General features: G+C 44.1%; 1 protein-coding gene across 1 annotated transcript in view; it reads right to left on the bottom strand.

Moving 5' to 3' along the window:
• Nucleotides 1-9,263: 9,263 nt before the first annotated feature.
• Nucleotides 9,264-12,644, bottom strand: part of PRKCSH (protein kinase C substrate 80K-H) — a 140,382-nt gene continuing 137,001 nt past the window's right edge. Inside the window, exon 17 of the mRNA XM_049708501.1 lies at nt 9,264-9,278. The gene's annotated coding sequence lies outside the window, so the exon portion shown is untranslated. The remainder of the gene's footprint in view (nt 9,279-12,644) is intronic.

Below are 12,644 nucleotides of genomic sequence, written 5' to 3'. Positions count from 1 at the left end.
TATGGAAGCAACTTAACCGTCCATCAACAGATGAATGAATAAAGAAGATGTTGCATATATATATACAATGAAATACTACTCAGCCATAATAAAAAACACAAAATGAAATTTTGCCATTAGCAGCAACATGGATGGACTTGGAGGGCATTATACTAAGTGAAATAAGTCAGACAGAGAAAGACAAATACCATATGTTATCACTTACATGTGGATCCTAAAAAATACAACAAACTAGTGAATAAAACAAAGAAGAAGTAGACTCACAGATATAGAGAACAAACTAATGTTTACCAGTGGGGAGAGAGAAGAGGGGAGGGGCAATATAGGGGTAGGGAATTAAGAAGTACAAACTATTCTACATAAAGTAAGCTACAAGGATATATTGTACAACATGGGGAATATAGCCAATTTTTTTTTTTTTTTTTTTTTTGCGGTATGCAGGCCTCTGTTGTGCCCTCTCCCGTTGCGGAGCACAGGCTCCGGACGCGCAGGCTCAGCGGCCATGGCTCACGGGCCCAGCCGCTCCGTGGCACGTGGGATCCTCCCAGACCGGGGCACGAACCCGTGTCGCCTGCATCGGCAGGCAGACTCTCAACCACTGCACCACCAGGGAAGCCCATAGCCAATATTTTATAATAACTATAAATGAAGTATAACCTTTAAATATTGTGAATCACTATATTGTACAACTGTAATTTATATAATATCATACTCAACTATACTTCAATTTTAAAAACTCAGCAATAAGACAACCACGCCCAATTAAAAATGGGCAAAAGTTCTTAACACACATTTCACCAAAAAAGATATGCAGCTGGCAAATACACATACAAATGATGCTCAACATCACATACCGTTAAGGAATTGCAACTATAACAAAATGAAATACCAGCAGACAATGATTAGAATGGCTAAAATTCAAAACACTGAGAACGTGGTATGATGGAGATGTGAAGCAATAGGAAATCTCATTCATTACTGGTGAGAATGGAGGATGACACGCCTAAGGTGGAAAACAGGAAGTCTCTTTCAAAACTAAATATACTCTTAATATTCTGAACGTTTATATAAGCTTTATTTCTATCTGGCAAGACTTAGAGGTAACAAAGATATCCTTCAATAGGCAAACAGATAAACAATTAGTGGTGAAAATATCCAGATGATGAAATATTATTCTGTGATAAAAAGAAATGAGTGATAAAAAGGCAGGATAAGACAAAGGAAACTTAACACCATATTGTTAAGTGAAAGAAGCCAATCTGACAAGGCTACAAAATTCCAAGTATATGCCATTCTGGAAAAGACAAAAATATAGACCATAGAAAGATCTTTGGTTGCCAGGAATTTAGGGGTGGGGTGGACAAATGAATGAATAGGTAGAGCACAGGGAGTTTTAGGGCAGAGAAAGTATTCTGCATGTTACTGAAGTGATGAACACATGTCATTATACATCTGCCAAGAACCACAGATTATATAACACAAAGAATCAACTCTAAGGTAAGTGTGGACTTTAATGCATCAATATTGTTGAATCAATTATAACATGCATACACAGTAATACAGATATAAAAAATAAGGTTAACGGCATGAAGGCAGAGGGATTATATGTGAACTCTGTATTTTCTCAAGTTTTCTGGAAAATAAAAACTCCTCTTTAAAAAGTAGTCTAGGGAATTCCCTAGCAGTCCAGTGGTTGGGACTCTGCACCTCCACTGCCAAGGGCCCAGGTTAAATCCCTGGTCAGGGAACTAAGATCCCAAAGGCCACACGGTGCAGCCAAAAAAATAATAAAATAAAATAATAAATAAAAAGTAGCCTATTAGAAAAAAGAAAAGATTAAAACTTAACCTTTTCTTAATTCAAAAAGATACATACACCCCGATGTTCATAGCAGCATTATTTACAATAGCCAAGACATGGAAGCAACCTAAGTGTCCATCAACAGATGAACGTATAAAGAAGATGTCATACATATGGAATATTACTCAGCCATAAAAATGAACTAATTCCATTTGCAGCAACATGGATGGACCTAGAGATTGTCATACTAAGTAAGCCAGACAGAGAAAGACAAATATCATATGATATCACTTATATGCGGGATCTTAAAAAAATGATGCAAATGAACTCATTTACATAACAGAAATAGAGTCACAGACATAGAAAACAAACTTCTGGTTACCAAAGGGGAAGAGGGGAAGGGGATAAATTAGGAGTTTGGGATTAAAATATACACACTACTGTATATAAAAGATAATTAACAAGGACCTAGTGAATAGCACAGGGAACTATACTCAATATCTTATAATGGAAGAAAATGTAAAAAAAGAATATATAACTGAATCACTTTGCTGTATACCTGAAACTAACACAACACTGTAAATCAACTATATTTCAATAAAAATTTTAAGTAGTCTATTAGCAAAAAAGAAAAGACTAAAACAGACACATTAGTATCCACCAGTGATCAGTGATGATTGAAACAGGCCATCGTTCATTTAATTGATTTGAACTTTAGCCATCACGGTGTGCTACGAGGCCTGCAGGCCAAGACTGGGGAGGGAGGTGAAAGTTCCGTTGAATGCCTTTTCCGAGAGCCCAGCCCTGTGTGTCCTGAGAAGTGAAATGAGTGCCTTGGTTATTGTCATCCGTGTCTAGAACTCCAACATGGATGAGGAGCGTGCTGGTGGGTGAAGCCTTGTATTGCAGAGTCAGTATACATGCAGACAAGTGTTACCTTGATTCATATTGTGGGTATCTATGAGGCAAGAGATTCCCAGAGTTCTTTTATCACAAAGGGGGAACTCTTAGACAATCATCTAGGAATCTGTAAACATGTCCAGATGGGCCAACTGTTGGCCAGTGCTCAGATGACAGCCTGATGTTTGGTCAGCTGTGTGACCCTAGGGTCCAGTCTTTTATCAGGGACGTCCCAGTTAAGGGATGAAAGCAGCAGCTCTTCATCCCTACTGAGCTCCATCATGTAGGACTGTGGCCATGTCACCCATAAAGTATACAAAGTCCTCATTGCTTTTCTTTATTTTTTCACAGATTTTTTAAAATTTTTATCGGAGTATAGTTGCTTTACAATGTTGTGTTAGTTTCTGCTGTACAGCAAAAAGTGAATCAGTTATACATATACATATATCCCCTCTTTTTTAGATTTCCTTCCTATTTATGTCACCACAGAGCATTGAGTAGGGTTCCCTGTGCTATACAGTAGGTTCTTATTAGTTATCTATTTTATACATAGTAGTGCATATATGTCAATCTCAATCTCCCAATTCATCCCACCCCCCCTTGCCCCCTTGGTAACCATAAGTTTGTTCTCTACATCTGTGACTCTATTTCTGCTTTGCCAATAAGTTCATCTGTACCATTTTTCTGGATTCCACATATAAGCGATATTATACAGTATTTGTTTTTCTCTTTCTGACTTACTTCACTCTGTATGACAATCTGTAGGTCTATCCACATCTCTGCAAATGGCACTATTTCATTCCTTCTTATAGCTGAGTAATATTCCATTGTATATATGTACCACATCTTCCTTATCCATTCCTCTGTCGATGAACATTTAGGTTGCTTCCATGTCCTGGCTATTGCAAATACTGCTGCACATCACTGCTTTTCATTCAGTTAATCCCAAGGAGCTTCCCAGGGAGCCTAGCAGTCTGGGGAAGGGATGACCTCCTTCAGCATCACGGTACCTGGCAAGGGACTGAGGAGAGGGGAGGCCACCCGCTCTTGCAGGGAGGAATACGGAGGGCCCAGGTTTGGCTCTGTTACGTTGCAAGGAGGTGTCGGTAGCCATGCTGAGCTCATGAGGTGCTGTTTCCAGATCCCAAGGCATAATGAGCAGCAGGGTGGAGGGTCACATGCTCAGGGCCTGGGAGAACCTCTGTTTTCAGGAAAGCACAGTACCTGGTGGAAATGCAGCTCTAATGACATATAGTGTGGGGCAGAGGAGGGCAATTCTTTGCATCAAAAACCTATGGACAGGGGCTTCCCTGGCGGCGCAGTGGTTGAGAGTCCACTTGCCGATGCAGGGGACACGGGTTCGTGCCCCGGTCCGGGAAGATCCCACATGCCGCGGAGCGGCTAGGCCTGTGAGCCATGGCTGCTGAGCCTGCGCATCCAGAGCCTGTGCTCCGCAACGGGAGAGGCCACAACAGTGAGAGGCCCGTGTACTGAAAAAAAAAAAAAAAAAAAAACAAAGAAAAAACCTATGGACAGGGCTTCCCTGGTGGCACAGACCGCCTGCCAATGCACAGGACATGGGTTTGATCCCTGGTCCGGGAAGATCCCACATGCCACGGAGCAACAAAGCCCGTGCACCACAACTGCTGAGCCCACGTGCTGCAACTACTGAAGCTTGTGCACCTAGAGCCCATGCTCCACAACAGGAGAGGCCAACGCAATGAGAAGCCTGCACACAATGAAGAGTAGCCCCCGCTCGCTACAACTAGAGAGAGCCCTCATGCAGCAACAAAGACGTAAGGCAGCCAAAAATAAATAAATTAAATAAATTAATATTTTTTAAAAACCTATAGACAGGGGAACTTCCCTGGTGGTGCAGTGGTTAAGACTCCACGCTCCCAATGCATGAAGCCTGGGTTCAATCCCTGGTCAGGGAACTAGATCCCACATGCATGCTGCAACTAAGAGTTCACATGGCACAACAAAGGAGCCTGCCTGCCACAACTAAGACCCGGCACAACCAACCAAATAAAGAAATAAATAAAACCTATGGACAGGGACTTCCCTGGAGATTCAGAGGTTAAGATTTCGCCTTCCAATGCAGGGGGTGCGGGTTCAATCCCTGGTCGGGGAGCTAAGATCCCACGTGCCTAGCAGCCAAAACACCAAAACAGAAAACAGAAGCAATACTGTAACAAATTCAGTAAAGACTTTAAAAACGGTCATCAAAAAAAAATCTTTAAAAAAAAGCCTATGGACAACTTAAGGCCACGATGCGTAACTCAAGGAGGCATGAGAGAAGTTGCTACACCCTCTACAGTGAGTGCCTGCTGTGTGGTAATTTAAACACACTAAAGACCCTTCTATGGTAGGGGTGCCCATTCAAGGTGGGCCAATTTGCAAGTAACAGCATAAATGGACTCAAGTAAAATTTGTAAACAAGAAATACGTTGCCTCTGAACATCAAAAGAACCAAGTAGATGCTTTGGATGCTGAGAGGGACAAGAGCTATTTCTTACAGTGTCAGGGAGGGAGAAGCCGTCTCATTAACAAAGAATTTTCAGGAGGGAGAAGCCGTCTCATTAACAAATAATTTTCAGGAACTTAACCAGTGTTAGGGCCTCACATTATGTGTGGGGCAATGACCCATCCATTTTGGGAGGTACTCCTTTTTTCATTATTTCTCTTCCTGAATGAATGTCAAACCAGTGTCCTCAGAGGAGGATATCACTGGCCTCGTGTCAGACCTGTGCTCCTGGAGCCAGGTAAATGTGGTTCAGATCCTGCCTGCAGAGACTGTGTGCAGTGGTAACTGTGCTGAGGTTCCCTGAGGATAGCCAGGTAAAGGTGTATCATGTCCCTTCAGAGGCGGGACCATCTGCAGCTGAGAGGCTATTCAAATAGGCACTGAACAGAACACACTTAGCCAAATCTGGGAGAGCAGGATATTTACCCGTTGCTAAGTGGATGGAGTCAGTAATTCCCATAATGTTGCGGACTGAGAATAGGGGTTTGTGTGGTGAGACCACAGCCTCCAGGTTGCAGTAATGCACTGTGAGGTGTCATTCATTCTCTCCAGGTTTAAGAACAGGCCAAATTCCACTATTAAAGGAGAAGAACAGTGGATAATCACTTCTTCCTTAAATAGGTGTTATACAATGGTTTTCAATCCTTCAAAGTCCTGTTTACTTTGGGACAGATTAAGTAACTTAATTGGGGTGGGGGGCCGTGGTGGGGGTAAGGTCTGTGGAATCCCATTTTTCTCAAGACAATTTGGAAGTGCTAAAGACTTCATTTAAATGTAATTCATGTTGGTACAGCCACTATGGAGAACAGTATGGAGGTTCCTTTAAAAACTAAAAATAGAGCTACCATATGATCCAGCAATCCCACGCCTGGGCATATACCTGGAGAAAACCATGGTCCAAAAGGATACATGCACTCCAGCGTTCATTGCAGCACTGTTTACAATAGCCAAGACATGGAAGCAACCTAAATGCCCATCAACAGATGAATGGATAAAGAAGATGTGGTACATATATACAGTGGACTCTTAGCCATAAAAAGAATGAAATAATGCCATTTGCAGCGACATGGATAGACCTGGGGATTGTCATACTAAGTGAAGTAAGTCCGACAGAGAAAGACAAATATCATATGATATTGCTTATATGTGGAATCTAAAAAAATGATACCAATGAACTTATTTACAAAACAGAAATAGACTCACAGACATAGAAAACAAACTTATGGTTATCAAAGGGGAAAGGCAGGGGGGAGGGATAAATTGGGAGTTTGGGATTGACATATACAGTCTACTATATATAAAATAGATAACCAACAAGAACCTACTGTATAGCACAGGGAACATTGCTCAATATTCTGTAATCATCTAAATGGGAAAAGAATTTGAGAAAGAATAGATATATGTATATGTATAACTGAATCACTTTGCTGTACACCTGAAACTAACACAACGTTGTAAATCAACTATAGTCCAATATAAAATATTTTTTTAATTTTTAAACAGAAATAAAATATAATAGCAGAAATTTAAAATTTTTTAATAAATTTAATTCATGACTCATTAGTGTAGAGTTTCCCTGCTTGGTATGGGATATTTTAGGACACTGGGTATTATGACCATGGGGAATTTAGGCAAGACAGTAGTTTTCTGATGATTAAGGTGAGGCATACCTATTTGTCCCCCATAGTATATTCAGTAACTCCTCTAAGATGATCATGAGTACCTTGCTTAAATTTAGTGGGACCCCCATATGACTCTACTTTGAGACCTAGTATTGATTAATTGCTTGAAGATTTCTGACTTAGTGCGTTACACCAGATGGCAAAATTAATTCAGAACCTATGTTGTTGAGGGCAAAAGCCAAGCCGTGTCCTTTTACCTTTTCTGTTGCGTAAAATCTTTTAGATTGCCAACTGGTCAAATTGTTTCAGTATTTTTTTTTTCTTTTGCTTCCTCCCTCCTTTCCTCCCCTGTTGCATTTTCATCACTGGATATACTTCATGGGAAGAGGTGTCCTCTCTACCCCGGTGCTTATCATTTTTTCCCTCCAGAGAGCCTCCCACCAGTGCCATTAGGGTTAGGGGTCTCCCCCATGACAACTGGTTGCTTTGTAGGGTTTAAGGACCCAGGGCTTAGTTTGAGTTTGTACTAGTACCTTTGCTGGCCACAGAGGTGCCATGGTGTTGTCCCCTATAACCCCAAGAGTAGGATCTTTGTTGCAGTAGAGGCAGGGGCCACAGCAGCAGAGGTACCCAAGGGTCCTGGTGAGCCCCTAGAATTAGGAGGGTGAACTCAGCTGCCATCTACGGGCTGCCGTTCCCCCTCTCTTCTCTTTCTCCCTATTTAAATAGCAGATGTTTCAGGAGTGGCCACCCCTTTTCCAGGGTATAGTCCCCCTCTGCCACCCAAACCCTGGCGGGTGTCAGGGCCAAACCAGCCTCTGTCATCGCTTCACTCTAACACTCCGATAAATCCGGCAAAGACATCAACACAGAACTACTTTAAAGAGAGCCCCAATCCCATACTCCTGCTCCTAAAAGCTTTAGGAAGTCTCAAAACTGCCATCTCTGGCTGGCTGAACACAGAACTGAGTCCTGGTGGGGTCAACAATGCAACAAAGGGCAGCACAGCTCACAGCACGAGCTCCCCAGCACCCAGCAGCCCACAGCGCCGGCCCCCATCAGAGAGCAGAGCAGGTGAGCGAGTCAGAGCAAGAGAAGAGAGACCCGTGGTGGGGTGGTCATGTCCGGACGTGCTGCTCACGGTGCCAACTGTTGTGGTCACCTGCAGAGGTAGGGTTCCCTTGTTGAGGTTGATGGTGATGTGCACACACATGCACACATACCAAAAGGGTAGGAAAAGGCTTACAACTCACACAATTGAGGTCTCAGGAAAGGGCAGGGCTGGCCTCTCAGCAGCTCAGAAACGGCTTCAGAAAACGAAGAGAGGAGCCTGGCCTGGATGTTCACTGTGGTTGAGGAGTGAGGCTAGGGCAAGTGTTCTGCACACAGGGGCCTGTGCGGGTGGAATCTCCTGCTCTAAGGGAGAGACCACCCAGGCTTTCTCATCAGCTTGTCCAGGTGGGGGCACGAGAGGAAGAGGGTGGGGTGAGGCTTAAGCTGTGAGCTGTCAAACACCCAAAAATGGGGAGTCCAGTCCACACTGCCACTGCAGGGGGCCGGGGTTCAATCCCTGGCCTGGAAACTAGGATCCCACAAGCCACGCAGCCAAAAACAGAAAAAAATGGGGCGTCTGCTCATTACAAGCGCAAATGTGTAAGAAAAAAAATGCATTTGCAATTGCTTGTTTTTATATAAAGAAACACAAGAAGCTCAAGAAATGACCAACACAGGTATTGGGGTGGCTGAAGCAAGAGCACTAGAGGTGCCCAGGATATGCTGGTGGGGAATCTTCTTAAGTTAGATTCTTATCTTACAGAGTTTTTTTAACCTTAACATGCATTATTAAAATAAACAGTACGTAATTTATTACCTACCCGATTATCTGTTAGCCTGTATTTTTAACTTACCTTTGCTTTTTAAAATTCATTAATTTTAACTTTTCTGCATAGGAAACCATTCTAAGATATAGTCCTTTAAACCTTAATGGTTATAAAAGCTTAAGCCATAAAAAAAAAATGAAAATTTTCAAATCTCTTCCTAACTAAACAAGAGGCTATTTTAAGCTACCTTAAACCCCTTCTGGAACAAGGTTGGGTATAAACAGTGAACTTTAAAAATGAAAAAAAATAACAGGAGGCATCAGAGTTTGTCCTTATATATCAAACTGGAGGGTCTTTGGGGGAATGGGTTGCATATTATAATGTACTAAAGGTTTGGGCCTAATCCCATAAACATAGCATGGTTCTTAAAGATTTAAGTAAGCTTTGAGTAGTTTTCCTCCCATCAATTAAAATGGAAATTCATTTGGCTTGGCAATAGTATAGGCTTTTAAATATCAAAATTCTCAGGGATATGCACATAGAAAACCTAATTTAAAAATGGAAAATGTACCTGAAAATTTAAATTTACCCATCTCACATCTTGAGGTTCTCTGCCCTAAAAGGAGCAAATATTCTATTTGTCTCCAGAATTTTCTCGTCCAACACACACTGTATCTTTCAGTCAACTTACATTCTCAAAGCCCAAGAAATTAAAAGTCTCACACACTCCCACAGGAAATAAAATTACAAACTGCTAAGGGAAATCAGTTACAGGGCCCTAATAATCAACAGATAAAGGAATCAAGGGGAAAAATCACAAATATTCGAATCAGCTGAAATACGCAGCCTGAGCCCCACAGTTTAGAAGCAAAAGCTACATTCTGAAAGTGAAACACCTTCCCAAGTTTTGGGCTCCAGACTGTCCTCGTTGAGATAGAACCGCCAGGCCAGGTCAGTCCCTGGAGAAGGAGGGTGGGGACACCAGAGCAGTCACAAGAATAAACTCTGGGAGCTCCGCCTGCCCTCCTCTCCCTGGGGAATAATGGAAAAAGCTTCCTCTCCCAGGCTTCCATTCTCACAATGAGGAAACTCTCACCCAAATTCAACTAAAGGTTCTGACCCAGAGAACTCCCAAATTCAAGACCCTTTGTCAGAAGACAGAATGCGTGACCTTCACAGATTTTCTCAATGGGCACAAATTACTTGGATCATGCCTAAGCTGTGGATGCCAAACTCCAACCTACATCTAGAAACAGGCACAAAGGGACTATAGTTACAGCCTCAGAAAGGGCATCACTCCACGCTGCCACCCCCATTGCAGGTGCATCCCCAGCTTTCCAGGGTTGGAGCTTCTCTCAGTAGAAAGGGCTCCTTCCAGGTGGGTGTGAGCAGGTAAGCATCTGCAGCGGGAGGCTTTCAGGAAGAACCAACTGGCCTTCAAGTCCTTCCCTTTGCAGCCTCAAGGCGGGGGCTTCGCTAAGAGACACTGACCTCAAACTCTGCTCCCAGCCAAGTTGCTCTGGACCAGCATTGACATTTTAAAAGTGACGAACCCACTGTTTGGAGAATGCAGTAAAGTCACTCAAAAGCAGCGTTTATGTGTAAAGGAGGGAAGAAATTTGCAAGGCTAGTTCAACGAGAAAACTCACAAATATCTATTCCCTTCAGAAATGAATATAACAGTTAATTATTATTTCCACAGCAAGAAACTGCTTGGAAAACAATCACATTTGAACACTTCTAAGTGTTGCGAGTCTAAGACCTGATATTCCACTTGAAACGCCCCCAAAATAAGGACAGACTGTAACCAAGCAGGACCCTATGGGGTCTTCCAGAACAGATCTCCTCCCCCCACCCCCCGCCATGTCCTCCACCTGCCTCTTGTCTGTAGAAAAACTTTAGACTCCTAGGCCTTCCCAGAGTTCCAAAGCGTAAATTTAATCAGAGAAGTGAGAAAATGCAGGAAAAAAGGACAACAGTCAAGCAATATAAAATAATAAGACTTTAGCCATTAAAGTCAAGAACCTTTAGTTCCTCCTCAAGAGCTATAGATAATATTCGCAGCCATGTCCTTTGAGCTGTTCTGCAGATACTGAAATCCTCACCAGGTGGAAGATGTTAACTGTGTGCTGCCCACCAGCACCTAGATCCCAGAACAGCTGGAAACAGAAGGTTGATGATGCTGACTCCCAATTACCTCACTGCCAACCAATCAGAAGAATGCGCACAAGCTGATCATACACCCCACAACACCCTCTCCCTCACCCCATCTTTAAAAATCTTTCCCTGAAAGCCTTTGGGGAGTTCAGGACTTTTAAGCACTAGCTATCTGGACTCCTTACTTGGTGCCCTGCGATAAATGCTGCACTTTCCTTCACCGCATCCCAGGGTCAGTAGATTGGCTTTACTATGTGTGGGCGAGCAGACCCAAGTTTGGCTCCTAACAAGACCTCAGAATATTTATACACGCTCCCAGGGGAGTAAAAAGGAAACAAGAAATAAACGGAACAAACGTAATAATACTGAAATACATTATTTCATTTCTTAGAAACTCACTTCTTTGTAAATATTTTATACTGTCTTTCAAGATCTATTAATTAAATACATTTTATATATTGAAAAACTGAGACTCAAATAAGTGAATAAATCTTTCAAGGTGACAAACACAGAGAGGGGTAGGGCTGACAGGTGAGAACACCCAGGGAAGTTTCCAAAGACGTACCGCTGCCCCAAAGACTTCCCATAGGACATAGGTATCCAGGAAAGATCCAGGGGGAGAGACACAAGGATTTCATATAAAGTAGTTCCAGCTGGTAATTCTCTGATTTCCTTTCATGTAAAATATCCACAAACAAAAAATAAATCTTTTAAAACGAGCCATCCATCGGCTGTGGAGAATAAACAATTAAAATATTGGGTCCGTTTGAAATGCACCACGGAGAACGAACAGCTGATAATGATGCTGTGAATTCGAGAGGGCAAGTGGGCCTTGGGAAGGTGGGAGGGATCTGAAAGTTTAGGGATTTACTGCCAGTCCTAGGAAGAGCTAGGCTTGGGGGACAGTGTCATGGATTTGAGGTCCTGCTTCCTAAAATTTTAAAAAATTCGAAAGAGAATGGGTGCCGCCTGGGCAGAAAACAGGGACTGGGGACACCACAGACCACAGCTCCTCCCACGCACGAACCCCGGAAACCGAGTCACGACTGTCCCTTGATGACCCTCCCCAAGGTCACCGTACAATCTGGGGGACTCGGGGGGCTGCGGGCGCAGAGCTACCCAGGAGCCGAAGTCGCGGCGCGAAGCGACGGGACAGGACTCCCGGGGTCCCGGCTGCCGGCCCCGCCCCCACTAGCAAGACGGAGGGGACTGAGGTCCGAGCGGCGCCCCCGGCCCACGCGAGTTCGCAGACTCCAGAGTTGACTGCAGGGAGGCTAGTGTCCCGCCACGGCAGGTTCCGACTCAATCCCCCCTCCCCGTCCTGGGACACATGGCCCCGCACACTCACCATTTCCCCCCTTCTGGGGTCCCCGGCGTCCTCCCTTCCACTCCCGCGGCCCGGGCAGGTCAAGGCGCAACAGACGGTCCAGCAGAGACACCTGAGGCGGTTAAGTGCCGGTAAGCCGCGATCCCGGCGCATCCACAAGGCGTAGCGATGTCCACGCCCAGCCGAGCGTCGCCCCACCCACCTGCCCTTGATGTGCCTGCTAGAGGACTGTTCGCAAGGACCCCCTCTCACCACCACCACCACCCCGCCCCCAGAGTTAACAGCAGGTGGAGGTCACGTGGCCAAGCAGACCCGGCTTCCGCTCTGGCCCTCCAAGGATCTTTGCTTTCAACCAAATCCTGCTTCGGACCTGAATGGGGCACAGGTGTAAGCAGGTTACTCAAAGCTGTTTCTAGATGAACCGACACTTTGAGGAGCAAGTCGGTTGCCAGGACCAGGCCAGACTGGAGCAGGAGGATCTCCTCTCACCA

The sequence above is a fragment of the Orcinus orca genome, chromosome 3 (genome assembly GCF_937001465.1).
Source record: "Orcinus orca chromosome 3, mOrcOrc1.1, whole genome shotgun sequence".
NCBI classification, from domain to species: Eukaryota; Metazoa; Chordata; class Mammalia; order Artiodactyla; family Delphinidae; genus Orcinus; species Orcinus orca.
Note: the sequence above shows the minus strand (reverse complement) of the source record. Positions and strands in the feature narration are given on the sequence as shown.